Source organism: Heterocephalus glaber, unplaced genomic scaffold (assembly GCF_053883595.1).
Source record: "Heterocephalus glaber isolate CG9 unplaced genomic scaffold, H.glaber_assembly_v1.0 deba00001429, whole genome shotgun sequence".
Lineage (NCBI taxonomy): Eukaryota > Metazoa > Chordata > Mammalia > Rodentia > Bathyergidae > Heterocephalus > Heterocephalus glaber.
The window spans coordinates 13,322,144-13,345,936 of NW_028258294.1; the positions used below are offsets into that span (position 1 = coordinate 13,322,144).

The following is a 23,793-nucleotide window of genomic DNA, read 5'->3' on the forward strand; positions in this document are numbered from 1 at the left end:
TTCACAAACTTAATTCATTCCAGGATTCTGAAAAAGATGACCACATTCATGTTTGTGCAGGAAAGATAGCCACGGTCGTGTTCATCACCCAATGCAGAGTTTGCAAACAAAAACTCTTGTCAAATGCTTCTGTTTGCAAACCAAATTGTTCCCAAACAAAATTGGGAACCGAGGTACTACTGTACAGTACACAAATCTGGAAGGGTGTATACTAAAATACCAAAACTTGTATCACAGAGTAGTATGATTTTAATTGGTCTATTTTTGTATGTTTTTCTATAATTTCTGAATTTCTTACAGTAAGCAGATATTATTGTCCTAAACAAAAAACACAATAATGTTACAAATAGATTATTATAAATTGAGGGTTTATCTTAACATTTGCCTGATATTAACTTAGTTCAATGTTGAGTGCATGTACCAAATCTCTAAAATGTGAGATCCTGTGGGAGCCTTCATGAAAGGAAATTGTAAACTTGAGCTCAAATATTTGGCAACTTAATATACAAATTTTAAAAAGTATATCTTTTTTTAAACTTTTTTTTGGAGACAGGGTCTCACTATGTAGGTCAGACTGGTCTTGAACTCATGAGGTGCCCCAGGCTAGCTTTAAACTCAGGGCAATCCTCCTGCCTCAGACCCCTAAGTACTGTGATTACAGGCATGTGCTACCACACCTGGAAATAAGTGTATCTTTTTTAATAAAAAAATAATTTTTAACACAAGAAAAAAATTTAATAGATAATTTTTTACCTAAAGTTTTTGTAAAATTGAATTATACTTATTTCAGGAAAGGGGTTGAAGTAATGATTTCCCTGAAAATAGAAAACAAATGAAATCCTTAAATTGCTGTTTTTAATATAAAACATAAAGTGAATCCTCCTGACTTCTCATTTTATAATGAGACAAAATATGGCAGTATTTTTAACCAAATGAAAAATTTTGGTGATGTGACATGTAAACTGTACTTGGGCTATGTGATACTCCTAATGGATAGAAAAGAAAGGCTTGGTAATAGAGATCTTTCATAAAAAGACTTGAATAACTTCATCTTTTGTAGAACTAGATTAGAAATATTACATTTCACCAGAAGACTCGAAGTGTAATAAATATGCAGGTTATATAATAATCTGTATAGTTATATACAGATTATTGGTATTAATTTCTGGTACCTAGGTGTACAAGCCTCTTTCAGATCTAGTAAATTCTACACTTGATCTTAGCCAAAAGGCCAAGAAGCGATTCAGATCAAGTAAATTCAACAAATCTTCAAGGTAAGGATTCCAGCCCATTTAGTGGAAAGGCAAATGTTATCAGGAGGCAAGGAAATGTCCAGTTGGTCTCTGGATTTATGTATGCTTTCTCAAACACTAGAAAACTTATTGAGTCAGGTCATAGTTTTTCAGAGAAATCTGTGTGAATTTCAAAGTGAGCCTTTCTTTTTCATTTTGACTGACCGTAGTCTGAAATTTATGCCCATTTACTGCTGTGAAAGTAATATTATTTCTGAAAGATACTAATGTACATTTACTATTTCTTTGTTCCTGATCTCCTTCTGTTTAGCCGGAGGCAACTGTGTAACTAGGACTAAATGGAATTGTATTTTCAGGTATGCAAATGAAGCCAATATTCAGTTCTTAACATCTAATGTCACATTTTGAGCCCTCAAGATCGTCTTCATGAAAATCAGTTGCTTTGAGGAGAAAAGACAATTTTCAAAATTCATTTAATTTCTATGAATATATAAAAAACTACCTCTAGTGAATTCATTCATAAAATTCTACAATAAATCAGGTGCAGAGAAAACCAAGCATATGTTTTACATGTATTTGTCTCATAAAGAGGGTTAGAAGCCCAACTAGTTTGGTCTGAATGTTGTAAGAAAAGGACAAGGAGATATAGTGAAGGAGTCAAAAATTAATCCCTCTGCTTGCTCCTTCTCAGAATGAAAGCTGAGGACATCATCCCAAGTATCATCTAGAAGAGATATGAGACTTCTAGGAGAGCACGAAGGACATGAAGATTCCAAGGTACACAAGTGAGAACACAGCATCAGGGGAATGAAAGTGATTGCTAGTTAGTTACAGTTGGATGAGCCTTGAGCAAGAGCTCTGCTTCTGCAGTGTGGCCTATGGTAATAGTGAAAGAACTCAGAAGTTTCTTTGTAACCTGGTAAGGCCCTGTAGGAGAGCGGGGTGAATCTGCAGGTCAGTGCAGTTTGGGGTCAGGATAAAAGGGCATTGTATTGCAGATTCTTCACCTCAAGGTAGTGAAGGCCAAAGGCATAGTCTCAAAAGGTGAGAAAACACCAGCAACTTTGTACTGAGCCTGTCAAGGTTTCAGAAAACACAACATTGACTAAATGGCCTCTTACTCCCCTCTGGTGAAACAGATCATCTTATAGTCCCAGATACCATCTTATACTGTTTTAGAGAAGAATAGAGTAATGGGAAGAGGATCAAAAGATTAATAATTTACTAATGGCTTAAAAAAGTGGCTGAATAAAGTCTAAACCTGAAGAGATTGAGATGTTATTTTCTGGCAATTTAAAGTTTATCTTTCCATCTGTGTCCTCTTACTCCATTGTGCTTAAATCCCAAGAGGAAATAAAAGAATTAGTGAAAAATGAAGATCCTGTATGTTCATCACTGTCTATGTGTAGTGTATTCAATTTTTGGAGCCTCTACATATATCTACTAGCGGGTTGTTCAAGTAAAAGGAGTACTTTGTAGGATCGAGCCTCCTCTTGATTATTATAAGTAGGGAAATTGACATTAAGTTATGTAGAGACCCCTCACAATCTGGATTGTTACATCGATTCTGTTATAAACATGTTCTCTAACACCACAGTCAATGAGGAACAAGTAAAAATTAGGTTCAAAATTTTAGGTTGATTGATATGTTGGGGATGCCATACTGGATCTGTTGCTGCTAATATATAATAAGTCAAGACTCATGCAGAGTTGAGGATTAAGAGTTGGACTAGTTGTCAGGGACCTGAGTTCTGAGCTCCAGGTATAGCCACTGACTTTCTCAAGGAGACTGAAGAAGAATCTTAACTTCTCTGAGGATATTTGCTCTTTTGCATGGTGGCTCCAAAATTGTTGTCAATGGGACTAGAATAGATGATATCAGAATTTTTAAAAACATTTTGTAGTTCTCTGACTTGGCTTTAGTACTTGAAAACTTTAAAAATTATCACGCAATATTTTCTTCAGGGAGCCAGTTTAAATAATTTAAAGAGAAGAGTCAAGAATCAGAAAATGATGCGATGTAGTGGATGCAGTTTAGAGTAGACTCTAGCATCTGGACATTTGGTCACCTGGATTCTGAATCTTACTTCATCTTTAGAGCTATGTGACCTCACCTACCTTCTTCGAGCCTCAAGATCAATGTAAGTTTAAAGTAATAAGGGGACCTATCTTCTCTTCGTTCTGTTCTTTCTGTACCTTAAGATATTGATGAAATCTTTTTCTCAAAATTTAAATACATAATAGAATAAAAAGTCCTGCAGTCAATTTATCTTTTGATAAAGGTATCGTGAACATAGAAGGAGCAAAGGGCAGTCTTCTTAATAAATTGTGTTGGGAAAATGAATATCCACCTACAGAAGAATGAAAATTAATCTTATCTCATCCCTTATACAACAATCAACAAAGAATTGATTGAAAACTTAAAGATAAGAAGAAAAACTATAAAACTACCAGAAAAAGATAGGGGGAAACTTCATAGACAGATATTTTAGATATGATCTCAAAAACAGACAGTGAAAGAAAAACTAGGCAAATGGGATCACATCAAAATAAAACCCTTAGTCACAGCAGAAGAAACTATAGAGTGAAGAGACAACCTGTAGACTGGGAGAAAATAGTTGAAAATTCTACATTGGAAGAAATCAACCAATAACAAATGTTGGCTGGGGTGTGGGAAAAAAGGAACCTTTCTCCATTATTGGTGGGAGTGTAGACTGGTGCAACAACTGTGGAAATCAGTATGGAGATACCTCCAAGAATTTGGACTAGAGGTCCCATTTGATCCAGCTGTTCCCCTGCTGGGTATCTTCTCAGAAAGAATTAAAAGAATCGTACCACAGCGATATATGTGCACCCATGTTTATAGTGGCACAGTTTGTAATAGCTAAAGCTTGAAAACAGCCTAAGTGCCCATCAACTGGAAATTGGATAAAGAGGATGTGGGTTTTTTTTTTTTTTTTTATAAAATGGAGTACTACTCAGCCATAAAGAATGAGAAACTAGAGACATTTATAGCTAAATGGATGCATATTGAGGCTATCCTCTTCAGTGAAATAAATAGGACACACATGTGTAAATACCGAATAGTTTCTCTACTATGAGAAACTGGAAGTGTAAATAAGGATTAAAATGACTAAAATGAATAATCGATCATTTGAAATAGGAAGAAAAGGTCAAAGGGGTAGGGGAAATGGAAGGGGAAGGGAAAGGAAAGAAAGGAAAGAAAAATTAGAGAAAAGGAAGAAATGGAAACAAAGTCTTTGTAAATAGGGAAGGGAGCACAAGGAATTTGGAAAAAATAAGAACCAAGATACATTATGTACAGGTACAAGCACCCAATGATAAATGTAAATGTATTTATTGTATACCTAGAATATACCAATAAAACAATTAAAGCAAGAAAAAAAAGAAAATTCTGCATTGGATTTATATCCAATATGCACAAAGAACTGCAACTAATCAATATTTAAAACATTTAAAAATGGATAAAATTCTTAAATAGACATTTCTCAAAAGATACACAAATGGCTAACACATGCATGAAAAATGGTAAATATCTTTAATCTTCAGAAAATGCATACTGAAACCATAATGAGATATCACTTCACACCTGTGAGATTCATTGTTATAAGAAAAAGATGGAAGACAAAAGAATGTTGTCAAGAATGTGATAAGAGAATTCATGCACATTGTTACTGGAATTGTAAATCAGTACAACTATTTTGCAAAACAGTCTAGAAGTCCTTAAAAAAATCAAAATAAATGAATAAAATTACCATATGATCTAGTTATTCTAGTATGAGGTATGTAACCAAAAAATTGATATCAGTATGTCTAAGAGATGTCTTCACTCCCATGTTCATTGTAGTATTATTCATAATAGCCAAGATATGAAAATAAGCCAAGTGTCTACTAACACATGAATGCATTAAAATGTGGTATACATACAATGTAAAATATTATTCAACCTTAAAATGGAAATCCTGCCATTTGTGACAACATAGATTAATCTAGAGGCAGTTATGTTAAGTGAAAAAAATGCAAGCACAGAGAAGCAAATAATGTATTATTTCATTTGTATATAGAATCTAAAAATGTTGAATTCATAAAAATAAAAATTAGAATGGTAGTTACCATAGTAGGACTAGAGGAGTGGAACAGGGAAAGTAGAGGGTAAAAACACTAAAATGTTGCAGTTTACATAAGTCATAATTTCTTAGTCACAGTACAGTGATACTAATTAATAATAATAAGGTAATTTATATACTTAAAAAGCTTGAGGACAGGATTTTAAATGTGCTCACTACAAAGAAATGTTAAATATTTGAAGTGATGAATATGCTAGTGAGCTTTATTCACTTATTATGTCATATATATGTAAATATTTACAATTGAGTTATCTAGAACTGTACATTTCACAAAAGAATTTAACCCATATTTATTAACACTTATTAGGTGCAAACATTCTTTTAGGTTTTTTACTTATCTCCTGGAAAACTGACAGATGGAATTTAGAGAAAATGCTTGAAGGGTTATTTTCAAGTTTCTGAAGACATGAAGTAACTTACAAGGAGAGAAGTCCTTAACCTTATCAATTATTATTATTTTAATAATTTGCTTCTTCTATTAAAAGTACACCATTCAGCAAATTTTGTGGTAATTTTGCAAGTGTTCAGGTCATAACATTTAGCAGCAATATGAAACTACTTTGGAAGAAACATCCTATACCTTATTGCAATATAGGTGTAAAAGATGCATTAGAATAAGATTTATCTGGGTTATCTACAACCCCTTGCACTCTAACAGCATAACTATCTTTTTTCTTCTCATAATACATGACCAGGTATGTGGTTTGGGATATTATTATAATAGAAATAACGCTGAATTTCATATACTTTATTTAAGAAGCAAATTATTCACAAATTATTTGTGCAGCACTTTATTAGTGGTGGGTTACATGACTGAATTTAAGTACAATGGTATTTATTTAGAAGTTTTGCAAATTTCAAGACCTTGAGTTTGCTTTTACCTTAAAATTGGAGGTCTGGAAATCTGAATACAATTCCTTGTTCTTCCATTAAGCTATTAGATTTTAATTTACTAGCTATATACAAATCTCTGTGAGCTTCAATTTTCATACTTTAACATAGAAGAATTTCTAACTTCATAGAAATGTGATAGTCAAATAAGGTTATATACAATAAAGTTTACTATAAAAGTACTATTTATTGGTTCCATTCCTTGCTCATTTGTTTAGGTTGTTTTTTATTTCATTTTGGAACTTTTAAGGCTCTTATTGTCTTCTCTTTTATGCTAATTTAAATAGAACACTTCTTTTTCTTTAAGTGCCTTTTATAATCTATCATAGAAAACATGAGTAGTAGACAACAGGAGAAAATTTTTACCTCGGATTTTCTTTAATCCGTGTCTTTCTTTCTTTTCCAAGTTATATTATGTTTTCTTCTGAGGGAGAGGGGGACAGAATCATGGTAAGTTCCCTAAAAGCATTGTGCTGTATATAGTTACATCTGCTTTTTTGAAAGGTGCTTTGAATATCAAACAAACTGCTATCTTTTGTGTACCTACTACATTTAATAAGGCAAATTTAAAACAAAACTTTGTCATAGAGGAACATAAAAACAACTGTATAAAGAATCTTTTACTGCTTTTATAATCCTTTATTCTCAGAGTATGCAGGAGTTTATAGAGCTTTGGAGAACAGCGTAAGCCTAGGAAATCCTGAAAAGTTCTTGTTGGATTTATTTACATTAAGTTTTTGATTCACATGTAGCTAGTGTTTACAGTTCTTTGTAATGTTTCTCAGTGTGTTTGATATGGAAACCTATTTAAAGATAATTGCTTCAAAATTTTTCTTGGCCTCCACCTTGGAAAGCCAATTAGAATCTCTGAAGTTGCACTCAGAGAACAAATTAGCATACAGTCTTGATTTTTATGGATACTATAGTTTGTAAAGGATTGTCTTTCATTGAAATATTTGTCAATTAGTTTCAGGCAATAGTCCAGCAAGAAACAAGTATGGACACATTGGTTAGAAGAAGATAAAAAAATCAAATCAGGATTTAATAATACTTAGTCCTGTAATTCCAGTGGGAAAAATGATAAATAGTAAATTTGGGTCAAGGCTAAAATTTACCATTTTGTTCCTGTTAATGATCAATAGATTACTGATTGTATTTTTTCTTTCTTATTTCAAACTGTTCTGGCACTTTATGTAGCAAAATAAATATTAAGTTTCATGCCAGATGTTTTAACATTATTATCATTATGAGCATTCACTTTAAAAATTCTTTGATTGTATTTATATTACAATGGGTGGCTGGCTTCTTCCTTGGGCTGAAATAATACTACTTTCCTTGGACATGTAGTCTAAGAATAGTTGTTCTCCTTACTTTTCTTTGAGAAGAAAAATTTTAAACAAATATTTAAGGGGCCAAAGCACAGGGATAGGTTTCTGAAAAGATGAATAAGATATGGTCTCCGCCCTGCGGAAATTTAACAAAATTAGAGAATCTAGTCTTCATCAAACATCATTCAATTTCCTGACATTTGATGATCACCAATTCTACCAACGTTGTAATGATAGAGCTGTCAATCAAAAGATCAGTGAGGGCATTTATGAGGCAATTTATATTCTGATGAATGAATTTGTATGTCAAATTCCTGTATGACTTACTTCTGTTGAATGAAGACCAGAGCAGGATAAATTTCTAAAGGGAAAGAACTGTACATACATTGCTTCCTATTCAGTAATAAAGATACTGCTTCATCCTGTACAATATATATCTGAAGTAGCATGAAATATTTTATGACCATTAGTAAAAAAATGAATCAATTACCACTGGGAAATCATTGTGGGTATTTCATGATAACACATAGAAAATTACCTAACTAGAATTTTTCTTTACTAATTTGCTTAATGCAATAATTTACTAATGCATAACTTTGATGTCATCATTTATAATGATATTGTGTTTTTTATGTCTAAGAATTAATTCTTTCCAGCATAGAACATGATACCAGACAATTTAGTAATGAAAAATGATTTTCTTACTTCAAATCCTTCTCATGAGGACATCTAGATACCTGGATTTCAAACCCTTTGGTAGAAGTACTTTTGTTCATTGAGTGATGATTAAGCACCATGGATGCAGCCCTGGCTAACATAGGGAATAAAAAAGTATTACAAGTACCTCATGGGAAGCTTACAGCCATAGTACAAAAGGTCTTCCCTGGGGCCCTACCTCAGGTCCTTGCACAGGCTTCCCTCTGTCTTTTGGTGAGTGGAAGGGCAAAGCAAGTAACGTGTTCAGAGCAAGAAGCAGCACTTCTGAGTCGTACAAGGAAAGTGAGTGGTTAGTAAATTATTCTGGAAGTTCAGGAAAAGGAGGAAGGTAAGGCACTTTTATAAAATTCTGTCCAATTTGAGAACATGACATCTTTGAGTTTGAAATTTGTTTTTTTTTATCAGAATAAAAACAAAACAGTACATAGCCACATTTAAAGGTGTCACTAACAGACCACTGAAGGTACATTGACAACTATGACCAAAAGTATGTTATAGTTACATCTATATAACTATGTGTGTTTCCATTAACATACAGGGATATCTTGGCTGACGAATTTAATTCTTTCCATTAGCTGGTTGCAAATCAAATTGGTCACAAACTGAATCAAATTCATTAAAATGAATTCACATATTTAATCAATGTCAGCTAGGCTCTGATATACTAATCATTTAGGTATTTAATCTCAAGTTAAAATTCCTTCTTATTCTATTAGGGGTTTTTGACTTCAAAAATTAGTCAATATTTGCTCTCAATATTTGTGCTCAGCCTGGACAGAATAAATAGCACCCCAAAGATGGTACCTGGACAGAATTGTTCCCAATCAAATATGATATTTTCTCATGCATAGATTTAAAATGTCCCAATTTCTACTATTATCTGCACATGTATGTTTACAATTCCATTCCAGTATACATGTTGTGTAAACACTTAAATTTTATAACTTTGAATAATTTCAGAAAAAATTTTAAGTGAAATACTTTTGAGATTTTTTCTCTCCAAATCAGTTCTCTTCTACCCTCCAAAGCTCTTGATTCTTGTTCAGAATGGTGTCCTTTTCCTGTTGTTCTTAGATCCCTTGTTCCTTAACCTTCCTGCCATATAGTCTTCAGTGGTAGTAGACTGGAACATGACTGTTTCTACACATATAAATGTGAATTTATATTCCTACTCGTTCTGTCTGACTCCCACATCTACTAACCAGATTTTAAAGACTCTAGAGAGCAGAAATCAAGTTTTCTATGATCACTTCTAACTCCCAGAACATATAGGAATTGAATAAAAGGCAATTGTGAATCAGACACAATTTGTGTCTTTGATAAGATATAGTATACAATCCGGGAAGCTTGTAATTTATTGGTACTGTCACTTCAGCAAGAGATTTGTTAGCGGTGATGCTGAAGGTAAGCATGGCCAGTTTAGCATTTCATGAGAAATTAAAATCCTAAGAATGATTTTGGCAGTGATCTGGCAAAAAGTATAAATTGACTTCTTCAAATTAAAAATATGCTGATAGGCTTGGTGGGCTAATTGAATAAAATGGATAGTTTCTAAATCTCCTTTTTGTTGGTTGATTTTACTGAACGCACAGGTGGACTAATTAGTTTTGTTATAGGGGCCGTATTTCTTATATATAAATATACCAGTGTGTATGACAAGTGACACGGTAACACTGAGACAGAAATATATATATATATATATATATATATATATCAGAAATAGAAAATATAATAGCTTTATTAGCACTATTCTCTCAAATTCCTCAAATTATATTTATTTTTCTTACAGTGTAAACAGGGAGTGTGAGGTTTAGGATATTTAGGTGTAGGAGTATCTGTTATACTGGGAATTCTTAAATTTTCTGTACATGAGTAGATTTCAGGAAATCTGCAAACTCTATAAAATTATGGTAACAAATTTGGACATATGTGCTGATTTGTGAAAAAAGCATTTATGGCTCTTAGTAGACACATAGGAAGCAAATAATCCTAATAGGATTAATAGAAAATGTACTGAAATGAATATTAATGAAATGCTGCCAGAACAATTAGCAGGTTAAATATAACATACATTTATAAAATTTTAAGAGAATCTATAAGGATTTTGTTCATTGCCCTAGGAAATTTGTTCATATTCTTTATTTTTTTACATAGTTAGGCCTTAACAAACTATTGTAGGCAACAGGAATATAAAAAATTTTAGAGTGTCAGTTGAACATAATGATGCCTGATGCTGAGTATTAAATGATGCTTTTAATTCTAACTCATCCTCATACTAACAAAATGTATTCTGGTTGAAAGAAAAGAAAATAGAAACCAAAAAAAAGAAAGCTGTAGGGTCCAAGTTAAGAGTAGCATATTAAGATTTAACTGATGTTAATGAGAGTCAGGTAGCTAAATTGCTTAATGCTGCATTGAATATATACCCTGAAGAACTATTATATTTTGGTCTTGGCAAGATTTTTGGAACCCTTCTGTCTGTGGAAAATTTTATCTCACAGTCTATCGCAGAAGATCTGCACTCTTGAGGCCTGGCCAATGAGCCTACTCTTTCTTTGATGACTGAGATCACCAGGTTCTTGGGGACTCTTTGGGGGTTGCACAATAAGTATTAGCTTCATTGTTTATTTTTTGCTGGATATTGTGAAGGCTTTTCTTTTGAGGTTCACAGAAGACCCTTTGCACTCAGGCATTTTCAAAGGTGGCCAGGCTCTCTTACCTCTCACTTCCCAACCCCAGTGGGAAGAGAATTTGTACGTACTGCAAATACAATATTGGGAAAACAAATAAGCATTCTGTGCAGGAGTATGTGCCTGTAAATATGGACCCAGAACATCATTATAACTGCACAACACAAGGGGCTTGTTTAAAGAAGAGTTCAAATCAGACTGGATGAAAAGTTTTACTTTCTCCCTTTCTCTGTTTGTGTGTTTTAGAATTTCCTGAGTTACACCCAATTGTTCCTTCTCTACTTCCTTCCTTTTTTCTTTCCTGCCTTCTTTCCCTCCAACCTTCCCTTTTGTCCTTTCTCTTTCTATGGCTCTATATATTTCTTTTCATTTATCGAGTTGATATATTTATCTTTAATGAGATTTTATATAAGATTTTTTATATGCAAGTCTGTTTGCTTGGCTTTTACGTTCTCTGTCTTGAATCTATGGAGTTTTTTGAGATTGTCAGTACAATTTTCTTCTTGTAATTTACCTTTTGTTTTTTTAAAGGTATTCTTTTAAACACTTAAATTCAATTTTACTTGGTACAGCTAAAATTGTTCTAATTTATCTTAGTAGGAGATTGGTTTTAAAACTTGGTACTTTACAGTTTTTCCCGGGGTTTTGGCTGTTGTCCATCAGCAGTTCAGGTTTTAAATGCTTCTTAACTGTACTCCAATAAAGAACTTACCTGTAAGATGGGTGAAGCACAGACTGTGAGCTGGAAAGAGGCTGAAATTTGACTCTTAGCTTTATAGATGGGAAAACTCTGGCCTTGGTAGATAAATATCTTCCTGAATTTGTGTAACTGAATAAACAAGAGAGGAGGGAGCCACATTATGATACTGCCCAGCACCACAATGTGAACAAATAGAAAAAGAGAACAGAGTAGTAGTTTGCTCTGTTATCATGGCAAGACACTATTTGTGGACAAGCTTCACTGCCCCACCTTGACTTCAGCCTTAGGTAGAGGGTCATCAAGCTGAACAGGTCAGTGGAAATATGGAAATGTATGACAGCTTGATGTCCTTCACTATCATAGGGTCAGACTGTAGGATTTCTAGAGTCCAAAGCAAAGAAGGAAGTGTTTTGTAATCTTTTATAGCTAGGCACTATTTATAACATCATGATAATTTCTACAATTCATTCCCATTTGGCTTACATTAATGCTATAATAACTAAAATGTATAGAAAGTACAACCATTTATAAGAGAGTCAGAGGCTGGGGATTTAGCTCAGTGGTTTCACCACCTGCTGTGCAAGCACAAGGACCCGAGTTCAATCCCCGGTACCAAAACCCCCCCAAAAAAACAACCACAAAAAAACCACTATAAGAGAGTCAGAACAGGTGGTTTATACTTATTTTTTGAGTTCTTCTTGTGAGTCTTTGGCACCTCGTGACCTAATTTTGCTATTTGTTATACAGACCACATTTTAGATGTTATACTAGGTTATACCAAAGTATCACAATTATTTATTACTACATTTTACTAAGTCTATATCTAAATCCCCACCCTGCCTTCCTGATGGAATAATTGACATTAATCATTTGGGTTTTCCTTTTCCATTGTGCCTAGAATTGTGCACAGGTTTCTGTGCATCCATGTACTTATTTTTATTTAATCACATAATTTATGATAACCTGTAGTTCCTACATTAGTCTGGCTAATAATCTATAGTGTCTACTTGTAAAAAAATCAAAGATCAAAAATTAAAAATAAAAGATCAAAAATTAAAAATAAAAATAGATACATACATAAACATATACACAAGTATATAACTTGCACATAAATATACATACACACATATTTATAGACCCCCTACAAAGAGGCATATTTATTTAATTTAGTGTTTTCTACTGAGTAATACCTTTTACAAATTCTATATGAATAGAGATCTTAGAAAAACTAATAAATGTTAAAATGAAGATGTTTTATTGTAAAGAGATACAAATTTTTCTACTCTATAAAGAATGTAATTCTAAAAGATGTTACTGATTGTTCTGCAAGACAGCATTAGCAAGACAGCATTAACTGATTTTATAATTCTGAAATTTTATCCCAGAATTCTATTTTATTTTCATTGACTATATCTTATAAGTTTTTTCACACTTTAAACCAACTTTGTTTTATATTCTGAAACAGTCTACATTGGTGCCATAAAATCTTTGATAACATTGAAACTCTTCCCCTTAAATATGGATCCAGCTGGGACTCCTCTACCTTTATGAGCATATTGTCAAATATGTGCTATATGGTCCTTGTTTCTCTCACCTCACCCTCAGATTTCCCATTCTGGGCTGGAGTATTCTCTTTTGTCTCCAAAGCTTTTCTTTCTCATCTCTTTGCCTGTTCACAGACATAGACCTGTAGATACAAACATACAGGCACACACACACATACAAACAAACACGCATGCTTTGTTTATCTTGTCTAAAGGCTAACGACATTTTAAATACATCAACTAGTTTAAATTCAGGTTCATTATGTTTTCCTATTACTCCATGTATCTGAGACAAAGACAACAGTGTAGGAAAATGGTGGAGTATGAGATTGTGGGAAATTTTTTATTTCAATATATCTTTCTGCTATAGCATGATAGCCTATAATAATCCATAAAGAAAATGTTAAATTAAAAATCTATCTTTTGTTCTTTATATTGCTCAAGGTTTTTCTGTGCATTTATTTAACTTGACTTCTTTCAGAATGATTTTTATGACAGCAGCTCAGGGAATATTTCACATCTTTTTTGGAGACTATTAGTTATATTGATAGCCTTATACAATGAATTATTGCAATTTCAAGTGATTATGTTCATTTGCACATTTAATCATCCTATTAGCAAGGCATTTTATAATTTCTAGAGGATTGGTAATTATGCACATTGTTATTGTTTTCCTATCTTTCTTTGAAAAGTCTTATTTAAGAATAAAAAAATAGCTTTCAGTGAGTATGAGTGAGAAGTTTAATACTTATAAGAAAGTCCTTGTATCTGTTATTCCTAGGTTGTAATATTGGTATGGTGAGAGAGGATGCTGAAATATTAATGGGTGTATCTTTCTTTTCTATATTTCTTCAAAACACTTTTGTCTTTAGGAGGCAGAGACAATACATTGCCTTGAGGAACATCAGAGATGTTACAGGAATAAAAAAAGCCCAGAAGTTTACATTAGTTTTCACTTTAGAAATACTTTTGTCTTGAAGTATATACAAAAAATAGTTTTGATAATATTAATACTATATTTTAAAATATTATCATTTCAATACTGCATATGATAAATATACAATTGTTAATCACACAATTTTCATTTTTTTCACATCCAGCAAAATCAAGTGTGGATTTTACCTTTATAGAATATCTCAATCCAACATTGCCACAATTCAAATGCTCAGTCATCTAGTTGATTATGTACTTAGTATTAAGTACTGTTGGCTGATTTTTTTCCACTGAATTCATGGGATAGCTAATATGTTGGCTTGTATGTGGCTAGTAGTTTTCATATTACCCAGTGCAGGTCTAGCTTGAACTATATACCAGGGACTGCAGCTTCCATTAGCCCCTGGCTTGAGCCTGGCCTTATTGTTTGCTTTGCTCATAGGCCAGAAGAAGCTAAGATTTCCCTCACCTTCAATATTAAACCCTGATCCTATTGAGTCCAATAGTCCTATGAAGATACTTCTAAGATTGTCAAATCCAAAAATTAAAATCATTTGCTGACAGTCCATGTAAGTAACATTGCACAATAATAACATATACCAAGAAAGAAAAAGGCAACCTTCCTCATCGCTTTCAGCAGAAAAAGTAGGGAGAGATCCGGCCAACTTAAATGTGATCAAAGTGTATAAAAAGTCAATAAAACATCTTGCCCCACATTACCTTTCAGCACTAGATATATCATCTTGGCTAGGCTGGGCTTTCCCACAGAGCTTGTTAAACCTAATCTCAGCATAACCAAACCAAAGATGCCTCATTAAGTTGTTGTATATTCCCATAATAAAACTCTTAATTTCATAGTGTTGAAAATTGGCAGGCAAAATGGATTTATCTTGTTTGAAGGTCTTTGTAGTTACAGACTAATTTTTATATTTTCTATTTTTTTTTATTATGAAACAAAAGGATAAAATGGTATGCCTTTATAGTAAACAAAGTAATGTTTTGTGGAATAGTTAGATTTTACTAATTGGCATGTGCATTAACTCATATAGTTATCATTTTTATGGTGATACCACTTAATGTCCACTCTCTTAACATTTTCAAAAGAATAAACAAATTATCATTACCTATAGTCACTAGGTTGTACAGTAGATCTATTTTACACACAAGGGATGATCAAGATATATGATGAACATTTAAAATTTTTAAAATTATAGTAAAAGACTCTTTGCTATTAATCCCTGTCAATTACTCCCCCTCCCTTCAAATATACTTATCCAGTCATTCTTGCCACTTTCTGACAAAGTCCTGGAGTCCATTCTTCATGTCTTTAGGAGGTGTGGTCCAAATGCCATCCAACAAAAAGGTAGGCCCATAAAACCATTAAGGTTTGTCCTTACCCACCTTATTCAATGGATCTGATACTGTGACTCTAGTTTTTTCCTAAGTCAAAATGACTGTGATAGATACACTTTTTCAATGGATTCAGGACATTGAGGCAGCCTTAATAATACAACTAAAGATACTTGCAAAAGAGGATTTCCATAATTACTTCAGAAAGTGGCAAGAATGATAGGATGTGTTAAAAATGAGGGGTATTAATGGCAATGTGCCTTTTACTGTAATAAATTTTAACATTCACCACATTTTTCAATAATGCCCCATATTCTTCCTAACAGTAATTCTGTACTTGAAGAAAATAATTTTAAAAACAAATCTTTTAGTATTTTCTGCCTTCTTATCTCCCCCACTCTAAGTAATGTTATTGTGTTTTATATTTTATCCATTCCCTTTTCCCTACAGAGTTTACTTTTTATGTTAATTGTAGAGTTACAGGAACAGAAACATTTATTTGCTTTATTTATTTATATATAATAAGTTTGTAAAATAATGCTTAGAATACAGACAACTCTGTGACATATGACTTCTTAGGTAGATTACTGAAGATAATAAAGCATCCACCAGTGTTTCAAGGAAATGTGTCTTAGGAAATGTGTCTTTCATGATCCATCATGAAGTCTGGTGACAAGTGAAGCCACCATATTAGAAAGACCACAGGGAGATATTATGAAGATATACAGATAATATGCTCAAGGAGCTGCAAGTATTCTAGCCTCAGCTGTTTGAGTATTTTGAATATTCCCAACATTCTACCAGAGAAAGAAATGAGGAAACTTTTGAGGTGACTACAACCTCAGCCACTATGTTATTGTGACAAGACAAGAAATCCTAACCCAGTGCTGCCCGGACAGCTGAGCTGTGCACTAATTTCTGAATTACAGAAACAGTGGGAGAATACTAAATGATTTTCGTTTGTAGTTGCTAAGTTTTAGAATAATTAGTTATGCAGCCATTGTAACTAAATTTGGTCATCTTTTATGCAATTAAATGTAGATGGTAGCCAAATGTTTCTTTCATTCATTTGTTCAAAATATGTTATATTTAGTGTCAGGTACTGTGCTGGTCATTAGGATGACTGAAATTGATAGGATGCAGTTTATATTTTCAAGAAACCATACTTTCAAGACAATCATAGTCTAGTCAGCAGTGTATATCTGTGCACTGTGGATGAGTGTGGTGATAGGAATGAGAGCATAGATGTGGTGAATTGACATTTTATCTTTTTAAAGGTTAATATGTGATTTTTTAAACATTTTGTTCTTTATGTTCTTGAACATAATTTGCTGTAGTGAGACATTAAAAAGGAAGAGATAAAAAAGTAATTTTCTTCTGATATCAGCTATATTAGTTAATATATTAATCACACTTGTTTAATATGTGTTAACCACACAGGAAAATATTTTAAAAATAGAAATGAAAAGTCTCAAAGTCTTGACATTGTCATATAAATAGAATTATCTTTGGTCTCATTTTATTTACTATACTACTAGTGTATGTTACAAAGATTCTCTAAAAGTTAATTAGTATCTGAATATAAATGTGTTTTGTCTTTATGTGAAATGATAGTAAATTTTATTCTAAAAATCTTTTAAAAAATTTAGATAAAATTGCAACTATCTTTATTTACTTCTAAATGGATGAAACTGGAGGGGAGATATATACCAACAGTAGTGTCTGGCATCAGAAATTCACTGTGTCAATGAGGACCATATAGGAAATTAAAATCACCATGAATGTTGTATACTAAAATATTTATTATGTAATTGTTGGAGGAGCTGAAAAACATTCTAGACAGAGAATCTGATATCAGAGAGAAGTTACTAATCCATCTCTTAAAACATTAGCAAAAATAGAAAAGTAGGAATTTTCGGAATATTTGACAAAAGATCTGCTGCATGTGAACTGCAAAGTTTAGTAAGAATTCTTACTCTAGATATTTTTACATATCAAGTTTCTTTTTCATTTCTTTTCTCTTGTTTTTTACTTGAGAGGTAACATACAATTTTTATTCTTTCATCATCTAGTTTTTTGTGAGACTATCCTCTTTCCTACTGCAAATAGTTCAGTTTCAACCATTCAACTATAGTAGAGTGTTCCTTTCTGTCATGGAAGTGGAAATATAACTCAGGCTGAGTTGACTATTTCTGTATCCCCACAGGCAGTAAAGACTGATGGAGCTGTAGCCAACTCAACTTTCCAACTCAATTAAATACCGTATTACAAAGCAAAAATGGTGGCAACAAATCAAATTTCTAATGCAACAGACATGGCAATCGGATAGATATTCCTTAGCCTGAGTCCAAATCTTCATTTCTGGGTAAGGTCTCCAATGCTCCCAGCTTAGGTGAAGTACAAACCTCTAGATTAATCAACTCTACTCTTCTTTACCCATGAGTATCCTGTTTGCCTGGTGGCTTTCAATGCAATTGTGTTCAAATAAAGCTCATTTTATTTTAAAAATTGCATTTCAAATTTATGGACCCCCAAATTATGGATCCACAAATTTGCCAAGAGCAAGAATCCTTTTCCCTTATTCTTGATTAAGTCTTTATCCATCCCAATAATCATCAATAAAATAAAGTGGTTATTAAAGTTTCTTTTTCTCTAGGTGAGTAGTCAGTAAGATGCATGGTATAAATAGTTATTATTTCACTCACGCCTCAGAGTACAGACTCTCTACTTTGTGAACTTCCTTTCCCTTCACTCCTTCATTCTGAGCCTTTATACTCATGAGTCTTATTCTCATCTTTCCTTTAGATATGGTGGTAGAGAAGAGCATCTGTTCACGTAATGGGTAGTAGATGTGGGAAGAGATCTTTCTACTTAGCCCTGCTTGGTCTCTTGCATTTGGTCCTGCTGTAGGCTTTATGTCTGATTTTCATAGGCAGCCTTCATTTGGTCCTCTCCACTCCAGAAAAATATGGCAGCTATGTTTCATTTGCTCACCACTACTGACATATATCTTTAGCCTCTTTTCTCAGTTGTTCTTTCTGTGCTTGATTGAGACAGTACTCTCCAGGTAGTACTATGATTCTATGCTACCTTCCTTTGACATTGTCATTGGTAATATTATCACTTTGTTTTAAACAGTTTGCCTTCCCTGCATTACAGAATGTATATAACTGGGAACAGTGGCAAAGGATGGGAACTGAGCAAAAAATGGTTGCAACAGTGGTTTTAACTTTTTTGTCACATGTAATTTACAAATCAACTCAATATTTATGTAAGCTAGATATTAATTGATATTAAGTAAGAATAGTAACAAGCACCAATAGATATTCTATATTTCCATATATCTTTTCTTAGTTTCATATTTAAAAGAAAATAAAAATAACAGCATGCAGTATTTTTGTTTCTTATCCTTTGTATGTGTAGTTTTGGCCTTATTATGACTTCATTGTCTTGTGAACAGACATGAAGACATAGGACCCGCTATAATATTACTGTAAAGTATTTTCTTTTCTCTATGTTTTAGAAGTCAGTAGTATGTGAGAGCCTTAACTGACTCGTAATATTGTATCCTAGATTATAAGTTATTTTATTTATTTCCTAAAATGATTTATTGGCACTTTTTAACTGACTCATAATATTGTATCCTAGATTTTAAGTTATCTTATTTATTTACTAAAATGATCTATTGGCACTTTTTGCTTTCTAAAATGCACCATTCTTTATAGAACATTTTCCAATAGCTCAAGTTTATTTTAATTTTACTCCCATTTTATATCATTCTTTGGAAAATGAGTCTGCTTTTTAATTTATTCACTGTGTCTCCTGCTTCTACTTTGAAGCTGGGCCTATTTTTATAATGTGAGTTTATTTTGTGGGACATAAAAAATTTAGAGTTAAAATCTGATGTGTTAATTTCAATGTCATTTTTATTTGTCCATTAACAATTACAATGCTAGTAAAAATGATTAGTAGAAAAAGGCAGCCTTTGTGAGTCCGGGTGTAGAAGGTATTTGTGAAATCTATCCAATTGTATGAAACTCCTTGGCTTATAACTGCTATTATATATCACAGGGTCATGTAGTTAATCTTCCGAGCGCTTCAATAAAAATGATCCAACTTTTCAGCCTCCCACGGCTTTCAGTTTCAGTCATATCTGAGTCCTGCCTATAAACTCAGGGTCAAAAAACAGGTTAGAGATAAACAGAAGAGAAATTTTTGATTAAAAGTAATGTGAAATTCTGAAGAAAGGTTAGCTAATTCAAAAAGAGATAAAGGTCTGAGCAATGAGGACGATTCAGAGGCGGAACGCCCACAGCTGGCTGTGCTGAGGCTGGGCTAGCAACGTCCACTTGAAATGCCACATTGAATAGCTGATGATTGATCTTTGTAACTCTGTCTCCTAATGAGCACATCAATAGAGTATACATTGACTTCCTAATGCATTGGTTTTATTAAAGAGGGAGATGTTTCTAGTTTTAGAAGTGGAGAGCTTCTATAACAATTGCTACATTTCAATTCTGAGCATTACTTATGAAAGTCATTTAGAAGTGCTTTCTCAAAACCATTATGTTTTCATTTAATTTTTTATGTGCTATAAATTTTAAAAAATGTGTATCTTTAAGACAAGCTGTAGGGAAAAGATCTCTTGACTAGAAAGTAAGAGTCCAGTGCCTTAGTTGTCTTTCTGGTATTAATTATCTATGTGAGTATGGATGAATCACTTACTCTCTGTAAACTGAAATTCATACATTTTCTTTCTTTCTCATCCAAGTCATTTGAAAACAAGAGAAAGTCACTGTAACAGAAAGTAGCATATCTGTATCCAGCATATATTTTTATTTGCCTATCTGTTCTTTCTATAACAAACCCAGGAACAAGACAATACCATTAAAATATCAGACAATTTTTTTAAAGTTTTAGAAGATATTAGTAGACAGAGGGATTAGATTGATTGAACAATTATAGCATAGAAAACAAATATAGGCAGGAGTCATTCTTCTAGATAAATTATAGGACTATATAAACTAACAGTATAAAAAGAAACTGTCACAACAACAACCAGAATGTTATATATTAATACACGTATTTCAGAAATTGATTGATTAAATAGAAAGTAAAAGGCAAAAAAATATTGTAAAGTACACAATTTTTAATATTGAGAATTTAGAAAAATTTGTTGAAATATGTGTTCCTTCCCATATTTTCCTTTTTCATGTTCCTTGCCAGGTTATTTTGTGAACAATTCCCTATGAAAAAGTTTGTGCCAAAAAACCTAAAAGCAAAAATTGCCAACCACATATTTCCCTTTTTGAGCTTTCCTTATTTAACTAAAATCTGAACCATTAAATACAATGTGATGAGTGTAGGGATTAGAATTAGAGGGAAAATTAATGTCTGTGAGAAGGAGTGATGTATACAGCAGGTATTAGCTCAGGCTTGACAGGGGATGGATGTTGGGTAAAGAAGGCAAACATAAATAAAAAGCGTTTGTTATATTAACTCTCTTACTTATTATTTCTGAGTCTTGTCAGTTGTCCCCAAGCATTTAATTATTACTCGGAGTCACTTTCTTAGCATCTTTGCTACCACTCATCTTTGTGTGTTATTGCCACATATATTTAATTTATTTTTGTTATAGACACAACATTATAGTATATGCACATTGCTTTAAACAGTTGCTTTTAAAAATCAATTAATAGAAGAAAGATTAAACAGGCAGCACACTGTAATTTTAATAATAAAAGTACTATTCCTGTTGTTGTTCTGTGCATGTGTACGTGTGTGTGGTATTGTTGTTGTTAAATTACTGCCTGAGTTTACTCACTTTCAACTTGAGGAACATACCTTAGACATTTATTATAAGATGGGGTAGGCTGGCAGCAAATTCTTTGTTTTTGATTCTCTAAAAATGTTATTATTTGTCTTTATAAGACAGCTATACTTGATACAGAATAATTATTTGACAGTTTTTTTTGATCCCTTTTTATCCACTGCCTGTTAGTCTACATTATTTGGGATGGAACTCAGCTATTAATCTGACCTTTCCTTATAAGAGGTGAGTCGTAGTTCGTTTACTGTATTCAAGATTTTCTTCGATTATTGGCTTTCAGTATTTTTACTATTAAATGGAAGGAATTTGTTGTGTTTGCTAGGTGTATGGATTAATATTTTATCCACGAATTTATTGAGATTTCTATATATACAAGTTGTTTTCAATAGACAAGGGATTTTTTTATCCATTATTGTTTCAAATACTTTTTTGTCTTTTGGTGGTCCCAGGAAGTAGTTGGGTGTGCTTTGTGTTGTATCACATATATCTGAAATGTTGTTCATCTTTCTTCATCTTTTGTCTGTGTTCTTCAGATTACATATTGTCTGCTGATTTATCTTTGTTTGCTAATTCTTTCTTCTGCTAGTTCAAACCTGTAGTATATTTTTCATTTCAGTTATTCATTTTTCAATTCCAGAATTTTCATTGACTCTTTTTTATAATTTATGTCTCTACTAAAATTCTTTATTTAGCACAGCAATGTTGTAACTACTTTTATTTATTTAATCATAGCTTTATTTTTTATCCATTAAATCCATCCTCTGCATGCTATAAAAGACAATTTCTGTTGCAGCCTCTTGCTATCCCTAACCTCTTGTGCATTGGTCTCACTTTCTGTTTCTTTGCAGGTCTCACATTTTTTGTTGGGAATTAAATATTCTGATCATATATTGTATCCATTCTGGGAACTAACACTGCATTTCTGCATTTTCAGGCTCTCTTCTTGTTATTGTAGTTTTCCTTTCTACCTGTTTGTTAACTGATTGGACTTTTTAAATGAAATCTATTTTTGTACCCATAGGTTATCTCTGATATTGTTTTGCAAGAAGTATAGCTTTGTGTATGTCCACTGTGGTTTGGATAGGGCTCTTTAATTTTCTCTTTTCCAGGTAACACTTAGCTGTTAAGCTTCACTAATGGTTGGCAATGTTGTATTGTTTTTAATAATATATTGCTGAATAAATTAGACTATGGATAAGTCTAATACATTTTAGTCTCTTGAGAATTGATCTTTGAGGTACATTTTTGAGATTTTTTTTTCTCACCCCAAGAGGTTTTCTCAGTTCTCTTCTTCCTTCATTCTCTGTGGTAAACCAATCACCTTGTAGAACTGTATCTCAAATTAAACTAACAGTTACCTCAAAATTACCTTTATATCACATATTTCCCTTTGGGCTCCATTTACCTAGAACAGGCTCTACAACAGGCAGTTGGTGCAAAGATAGGGAATACTGACATCCTACCATACCTGGTAATCCAGTGCTCTGAGAAATGAGGGAAGAGAAAGCCCCAGGTTCTTGATTCTAGCAGACAGTGGAGTTTCCATATTGCTGATTTGGGAGGGAGAGAGAAGATACAAGTCTTGAATCAAATATAAATATTCTCATAACTCTTAATAAATTTTTTTTTCAGATTTCTCAAATAAATGTTTCTTCATTTGTTGTCATTTGTTTCACTATTTCCAATGACTTTAGGTGGTTTTTAAATCAATTTTAATCAGTTTCTCTGGAGACCAGATCCATGAAGTTTCTCATATTTTTCTACATGATACAGAACTGTTTCAGAGCGTTTCTGAAGTCAAAAGCAACTCTTATCATATAGATGGAGGAAAAGTGCTTTAAGTATAGTAAACAGGACAAGGAGCCACAGAGATAAAAATGCAGTAGTTGATGAAGTCATTCAGCCTCATAGCAGAGATTATTAACAGAGGAAAACTTGTCTGAGAACTTAAATGTTTATGAATTTGATTTATAGTATCATACTTGAGGAACTAATGACCTAAAAGATGCCCTCATTCATAAAATAACATATATTTAGAGCTAATCCCTGGATTTTCCCTCGAAATCAGCATAATTTTGCAAGTTTTTTTGAGGAAAAAATATACAACTAGAGCTAAAAGATTGTACAAAAGATTTTGGTCTAGAATTGGACTCCTCAACTCCAACCCTTATTCCTTCAGAGCCAAAGAAAGAAACATAACCTATTCCATAATGAATTAGACTTGAGGTATTCATGAAAGTAGCTGGTAATTAGTCTGCGACAACAGAATGCTAAGGCCATGATCAAAATCATTTAAGGCAAGATGATCAAAACTCTATGGAGGAATGAGTGTAGAAATGAGTTCCAGCCATTCTCAAGCCAGAAAAAGATGGCCTATGGCCCATTGAAGTCTACTTGAAAAACAAAGAG

General features: G+C 32.8%; 1 long non-coding RNA gene and 1 pseudogene across 1 annotated transcript in view; one reads left to right on the forward strand and one right to left on the reverse strand.

Annotated features, from left to right (window-relative positions):
* LOC147827890 (uncharacterized) overlaps window positions 1-10,012 on the forward strand; it is a 286,837-nt gene extending 276,825 nt beyond the window's left edge. Inside the window, exon 4 of the long non-coding RNA XR_015451552.1 lies at window positions 1,945-10,012. This is a non-coding gene — a long non-coding RNA (uncharacterized LOC147827890). The remainder of the gene's footprint in view (window positions 1-1,944) is intronic.
* On the reverse strand, window positions 1,078-1,243 carry LOC147827891 (U2 spliceosomal RNA; annotated as a pseudogene).
* Window positions 10,013-23,793: the final 13,781 nt, after the last annotated feature.